The sequence below is a fragment of the Schistocerca cancellata genome, chromosome 4 (genome assembly GCF_023864275.1).
Source record: "Schistocerca cancellata isolate TAMUIC-IGC-003103 chromosome 4, iqSchCanc2.1, whole genome shotgun sequence".
NCBI lineage: Eukaryota > Metazoa > Arthropoda > Insecta > Orthoptera > Acrididae > Schistocerca > Schistocerca cancellata.
Genome location: NC_064629.1, coordinates 924,449,591 through 924,457,321, shown reverse-complemented (window position 1 = coordinate 924,457,321; position 7,731 = coordinate 924,449,591).

The following is a 7,731-nucleotide window of genomic DNA, read 5'->3' as shown; positions in this document are numbered from 1 at the left end:
CACATAGTGCTCAGAGCCATTTGAACCAATTTGACTGGAATTCAATCTTTCAAATCTCGAGGGTAGCACAGACAAAAATACCGGGAGTGGAAAGTATCTACAACTGGTGCAGAAACCATTCTGCAGTTATAAGAGTCGAAGGATATGAAATGGAATCAGTAGCTGAGAAGGTTGTAGCCTATCGGCAACGTTATTCAATCTGCACTCTGTGCACACAGTAAAGGAAACTATGGAGAAATTAGGACGTAAATTTAATTTCAGGGACAAGAAATAAAGTTTTGGACTTGTAATTCTGACATAGACGGTAAGGGACTTGGAAGATAGATTGAATGGAACGGATAGTTTCTTAAAAAGAGCTTATAAGATGAGTATGAACGAGAGTACAGTAGAGGTAATCTAATGTAATGGAGTTAAATCTAGTGATGCTGAGGGCATTAGACTAGGAAATTGGTAGATAGTTTTGCTACTTAGACAGGAAAATAACTGATGATGGCAGCCAAGTGGAGAGGATGTGAAGTGCAGACTGCTAATAGCAAGAAAACAAGAAAAACGTTTCATCGAGTATAAATTGAATACTTACGGAGTATTTTCCGAAGGTATTTCTCTGGAATGATACCTTGTACAGACGTCAAACGTAAACGGTGCACAGTTCGGGCAAGAAGAGAATGGAAGCTTTTAAAATGTATTGTTAGAGAAAAATACTGAGGATAAGGTGCGTGGATTGGATAACTGACGATGAGGTACCGAATCGAATTGGGGAGAAAAGAAATTGCGCCACAACTTAACTAAAAGGGATCGGTTGATAGAGGACATCGCGAGGCAACAAAGTGTCGTAGGTTTGGTGAGAGAGGGAATTCTGAGAGATATAAATTGTAGAACACCAAGGCTTGACTGCGGTAGACAGATTCAAATGGATTTAGGTTACAGTGATTATTCAGCGATCATCAGGCTTGCGGAGAATGGATTACTGTGGAAAACTGGATCAAACCAATCTTAAGATTGGAGGCCACAACAACAAAAACAACTGGAAAATCCCATAGGTGACTTAAGTTACCTGCTATGATGTAACTACGAGAGAGTGCTGTACAGTATGTTATGCGTATTACTCGGTCGGCATTCCCGCTTCGCTGACGCAAGTTGCAACCCTCTGTTGCTAGAAAGCTCCAAATTCTGTGAATAACGTAACTATTTCGGTGTCTTAGAAACAACGTGCTGTGATCGAGTTTCTAACCGCAGAAGATTCTTCCACACATGGATCACATTCACTTTCAACATGACAATGCTAGATGACACACAAGCGCTGCGACACGTGCAACTATACGACGCCTTGGGTTCACTATTATCGATAATCCTCCATAGAGTCCCGACTTGGCTCCAACAGTGTGTTATCTGTTTCCAAAACATCTTCGAGTTCTGTCCAATTGGCGCATTAGTTCGGCAACATTCGGAGCTGGTTGGAGGTCCACTGACCTTGCTGGAGGCGTAGAATATCGTCGATGTGTCACTGTGCTGTGCCGCGGATGACAACTGAGGAGGTCCCGCTATGAAAAGAAACGACACCCAACACTATCACTCCTGGTTGTCGGGCTGCTTGGCGGACGACAGTCCAGGACGTCTGTCCAGGGCGTTTCCAGACACCTCATCGGCCTCGAATCTCGATGATTGGAGTAGAATTGTCTTGTGTGATGAGTTTTGCTTCGAACTGAAGCCCGATAACCACCCTACACGTGTCTGGAGATGCCATAGACAGCGGTGGGATACCAACCTGGTTGTCGCCCGCCATGCGGCTTGATAGCAAGAAGTGATGGGCTGGGGTGACAATTGTTTTCACAGCAGGACCCCTTTGGTTGTCATCCGCAGCATCCTTAGAGCACAGCGATACGTTGACGATATTCTACGTCTCGTTTTGTCGCCCCTCATGGCAAGCTAACCTGGGTTGCATTTCAGCAAGATAATTCCCGTCCACACGTGACGAGAGTTTCTACTGCCTGCCTTCCTGCTTCTCGAACCCTACTTTGGGAAGCAGGGTCGCCGGATCTCTCCCCAAATGAGAACGTTTGGAGCATTATTGGCAGGGTCCTCCAACTATTTGGGATTTTTACGATCTAACGCACCAATTGGACAGAATACCAATATTATTAGTGACTGAGCTATAATTGTGTTATTGACAACGTAGAAATGCGAATGTGTTCGCTAGTGAACGCAGTTGGGTGAAGGATGGGTGCGATGGCGTTGTCACTGTCTTTGCAATCAAGATTAACTCATAAACTCGCTCACCAACTAAACAAGTTAGTTTTTTTTCAGAGAGTGATCGGTCTCAGGCAGCAGTTTATACCTCTCCGTTTTTGCTCTCAGTACCATTTTAAATTATCTCTTTATCATGTAACTGAAAAAGTAGTTCATACATTTGTAAACATAGCACCAAAGAGGTTTTAAATCCTGTTCAATTACCAGCAAAATGGCAGCCAAAGGAAGAACAAATTTGAATCACACGTACTACGGACTGTTTCGTTGGGATGAAATTTTGTCTGTGCGCTGAGCGTGTCCACTTCTCACGATACTTGTTGGCCGTTGGGAAACCAGACACGCTAACCTTAGTCCCGGACAAGTAATTGCCTCTGCAGGCAGGAACACGGCACTTTCGTAGCATTATATCGAAAAGCCCACTGCACGACCCTAGCTTCACACGCACTTCTACAGAAGTAGCCACATGGTATGATATTACAAAAACTTCGAACATTCAGTATCCCCACCTTGTCCTCAGGTTACACTGGCTGTATCCACAGCTGAGCGATGTGGTCGTTCCACATTTTATCGCTACGTGTTGTTTCCTACATGTTGTTGTTTCCAATATGATTGAAGAATCTCGTACCTTAAGGTTACTATATGTTCCTCATAAAAGATATATTTACACAATGCTTACATTTTGTCAGTATATATCTGAATATTACACTAATTCTTGTCAGATTTCATTTCCTCGTAGATTAACACTCCTTCTGCAAACAGTCTAATATTACAATTAACATTATTCATCGTGACCCAGGACGACTGCAGAATACGTTATTTCTGATAGGAGGAGTGAGCCCTTCCTCAAAAATGGGAAAAAGTTAGAATCAAGACGAGGATGCGTAGCTAGTGGCGTTCCGGAGCTGGTAACTAGATATATTTTATCTACTGTTCTATCGAAAAAGATGTACTGATGAAAATTAAGGACAGTTTTCTCTGGGAGGAAGAAAAGAAGAGTAAATCAACGGATCGTCCACCTCTAACGACTGGGAATAGTAAATGGGGTCACAAAGAATCGGGAAATGGTAATGTCATTCGACTGAACTGATGTGGAGAAACCACAGAAAAGTGTTCTGCATCTCTCAACAATGCCCGAGAATTATGGGAGAAATTTTTAAGAAACGAAAAAAACTGTATGAGCATCATTTTAGCATTTCAGAATGTGGTCAAATTAGCAAAGCCAGATACTAAAAGATCATAAAAATACAATACACTTGTTTATTCAGGGCAAGTTACTTAAACTGAGAACCAATATTTACGGGATATACATAGGGGCAATGCAGAGGATGGCTCAATGTTAACCGTCTCAAGCAATAAACGTGCTTTATTGTGCTGCACATATTACGTCGTTTTTGTGAGAAATACACCGATGAGCCAAAACATTACGACCACCTGGTTACCAGCTTGTTTGTCCGTCTTTCGAACGAAATACATCACTGATTCTGCTATCAGGGATCCGACAGTTTGTTGTTAGTTTTGTGGAGGTATGTGGCACTAGATATCTACGCATAGGTAATACAATTCGCGTAAATAACGGGCCGCTGATTTACATATGCAGTGATGGCGTCCGATAGCGACCCAAATGCGTTCCATTGGATCTACATCAGGCTAATTTGATCGCCGAGAATCAGCATGAGTACATTATAATGATCCTCAAACCGCTGTAGCACGGTACTGACTCCGACACATAGACAATTATACTGCTAAAAGATGACATCGCCGTCGGGGCAGACGCCATACACGGAGGGACACAGGTAGTTCGTAGCTGCCAGCGTGTCTTTCTTCACTACTATAGGTCCCATGCAAGCGCAGTTGTTTCGCGTAGCGTAATACTGCTCCCATCAACCTACGTCCGTGGTGCGCTGCAGATTTCGAGCCGCCGTTCACCTCGATGACGGCTTTTGGGGAGACGACCATCGACGTAGTATAGAAAAAATGTGATTGACCCAAAGAGCCGGCACTTTTCCATTAACCAACGGTTCGAAGCCCGAAGGTCCCGTGCCCACTGCTATCGTAACTATGTCGTTGAATCAACATATGAGCACGTATGGGTGGCCTGCAGCGGAGCTCTATGTTCAACAACGTACATTGAACGATGTGCTCTGAAACACGTGTGCGTGCAGCAGCATTGTGGTCTTTCGGCAGAGAAGCCACAGATTACTATCTATGATACCTTAAAGAGCAGGAAAGCTTCCGATTCTATGAAGAGACGTGGACGTCGAACCATTTAACGGCTAGTGGTAGTTTCAGTGTCCTTCAACTTCTTTCCTTAGATGCTCATGACAACAACACGTGAACATTCGACGAGTTTCGCCGTTTTCGAGATACTTGTCCACAGGCTCTGCGTAACAATAATCTGACCCTTTGTCAAAGCCGCTTAGCTCAGTGGAATTTCGCATCTGCAGCCCATATCTTCACTAGGGCAATCCCCCGCCCGCGCCAGCTCCGCTCAGGTACTTTTCTTACTGTGTCACGTGCCCGCAACGCCACCGGGCGGCATTCAACGCAGTGGCGGGCAGGGGTCAAAATGTTTTGGCATATCTGTGTACTGACGTTGCTGTGTTCTTCTTTGATAGGATAGTGTAAAAAATGACTCGATATCGTCTCAGTGCAAAATACGTGCAATTTTTACGTTTATTTACTTTCATTTACTTGTATAAGCCAACTTCCGGTACTTCCTTCGTGTCCGAGTAAAATCACGCCTCTCGGATAAATTCGCGTCGCAAAATTAGGTCCAAAAACGTCTACTAAAATTAAACATGTATTTCGTGTTGGCTGTATCAAAACACAGTGTGTCTTATATGTTGTGTACTTCCGCACGGTATGTGCTACAGAAAATGTATTTTCTACTATAGCATCAACTTTAATCAACATTTGTGCTTTGTAAAACCAAAAGAAATATCCTCGTTCGAAGACTCGTTCGCTCCGAAGTTCAGTGAGTATCAACGTGAATAAACGTACAGTTCTGAGAGTTTTCGGAAGTTACTAGTGTTGAGCAAAACATATTTCACAGTAAATCGGCATTTGTGATTTAGTTCAAAATGGTTCAAATGGCTCTGAGCACTATGGGACTCAACTGCTGTGGTCATAAGTCCCCTAGAACATAGAACTACTTAAACCTAACTAACCTAAGGACAGCACACAACACCCAGCCATTACGAGGCAGAGAAAGTCCCTGACCCCGCCGGGAATCGAACCCGGGAACCCGGGCGTGGGAAGCGAGAACGCTACCGCACGACCACGAGATGCGGGCTGTGATTCAGTTACTGTAGCACATATTACAATGAACTTACTACGTAACTGTTAGCTCTCCTTTTCAAGCTGTCTGCTTTTGTCGTAATTTAATTCTACTTTCGCATCTGTTAGCGACTGCAACCTCAAAAATCAAAGAAACGAATAAATAAGTTATCCAAGGTTTTTCTGTTGCTTTAACAGGAATCGCATTTTTGTACTAACTGCTTCAGTTATTAGGGAATTGCTAATACTTTTAGCTTAATGGTTCAAATGGCTCTGAGCACTATGGGACTTAACTTCTCAGGTCAGCAGTCCCCTAGAACTTAGAACTACTTAAACCTCACTAACCTAAGGACATCACACCATCCAAGCCCGAGGCAGGATTCGAACCTGCGACCGTAGCGGTCGCGCGCTTCCAGACTGTAACGCCTAGAACCGGTCGGCCACTCCGGCCGGCTTTTAGTTTAACCTATCCAGAAACTGAAAGAGAATCAGCAGTCTTATTTTAAAGTTACTTGTTGAATGTCCTGCACCAGCCGCATAGTAGCCCCACTGTGAACGCTGTTTTCGAACACAGGATGAGTTAGCTGACGATAGTAAGCATCTGGAATTTGCCCTGACTACTGTCAGTCAACTGGAAGCTCTGTGAATGAGTGTGTTGGAAGAGCTCACTAGAGTCGTGTGCCAGAAATACCACAGGTACCTCAAATGTTATCCTCTGCTGCGGTCATTTAAACTAGACACCTAGGAATTACAACTATGAACAACTTACATTGGAACGATATCACTGACAATGTTGTGGGAAGGCAAAGTAAAGACTGGCGTTTTACCGGCAAAACACTTAGAAGCAGCAACAGATCTACTAAAGAGACTGCCTGCACTACGTTTGTCCGTCGCCTGTTGGAGTACTGCTGTGTAGTATGGGATCCTTACCAGACAGTATTGACGGATTTCAAAGAAAAAAGTTCAAAGAACGACTATTCATTTTATTTTATCGTGAGGCAGGGGGGAGAGTTTCGCGGAAACGATATGCGTGTTGCGGTTGCAGTCATTAAAACAAAGGCATTTTCGCGAAATGTCGATCTCCAACGTTCTCCTCCGAAAGCAAAAATATTCTGTTGCCATTAACCTACATATGGAGAAAGGATAACTGCAATAAAATAAACAGAGATCGCACGGGAAAATTTAAGTGTTCGTTTTTCCCGCATGCCGTTAGAGAGAGAAACGGCAGAGAAAGAATGAAAGTGGTTCGATGAACCTTCTGCCAGGCCCTTAAGTGGGAATTGCAGAGTGGTCATGCAGATTTAGATGCACCGAGTGTGAGTGGCGTGTCAGTGGTAGGGCTGGGTGCCCTGAACAGTGGAGACAGGAACCAAGAAGAACTTCAGTTGTCAGAACATTCCCCAAACTGACATCTACAAGGTGCTCTCTTCTACTGAAGCCGAAACTGTGCCAGTGAGACTCATTTCGCCTATTGAGACACTCGCCATATCCTACGTTAAGAGGAGGCAAAGGAAAAAGGGCAGGCGTCCATTAATCGTCGGCAGTTGAAAAGTAATGGCGAATAACGATACTCCTTAGGAAAATGGTAGCAAGGAATTGGAAGGAATACCAGATGCTCTCAATGAGTTTGACTAGAGCCTCATTCTACATGTTGAAGAGACTATTCCGCCAGTCACTGAGGGAACAGGACGCAACGAACTGAAAATATGGCGCACTTTGGAACAAACGATGCCTGTCCTGTAGGCACAGAGGTCATACTTGTGTCATTCCAATGTCTGGCAGAGAGAGTTGAGAACACCAGCCTTGCTCACAGAATTTCAACGGAGCTTACAATTTGCAGCACAGTTCCCAGAATTGATCGTTGCTGCCTGGTTCTCAAACGAGTTGAAGGACTGAACTAGAGGCTTCGAGGATTCTGTGACTAGCTAGGATGTGACCTCATGGATTTGTAACCATGGGGCTGACAATGGTAGGCGCCACGTAAATGGGTCAGGTGTGCTCTACACATCAGAGCTTACTCTCTGGGTAGTTGACTGTGTGGGGTGCTCACAAAGGTTTTTTTTTCTTTTTTAGATTATGCGACTCTCCAAATCATCTACATACCAGCCCAGCGGATTAGTGTCGAGGTCCGGTGTGCCGGCCAGTCTGTGGATGATTTTTAAGGCTGTTTTCCATCTGCCCCAGTGAATGCGGGCTGTACAAACACTT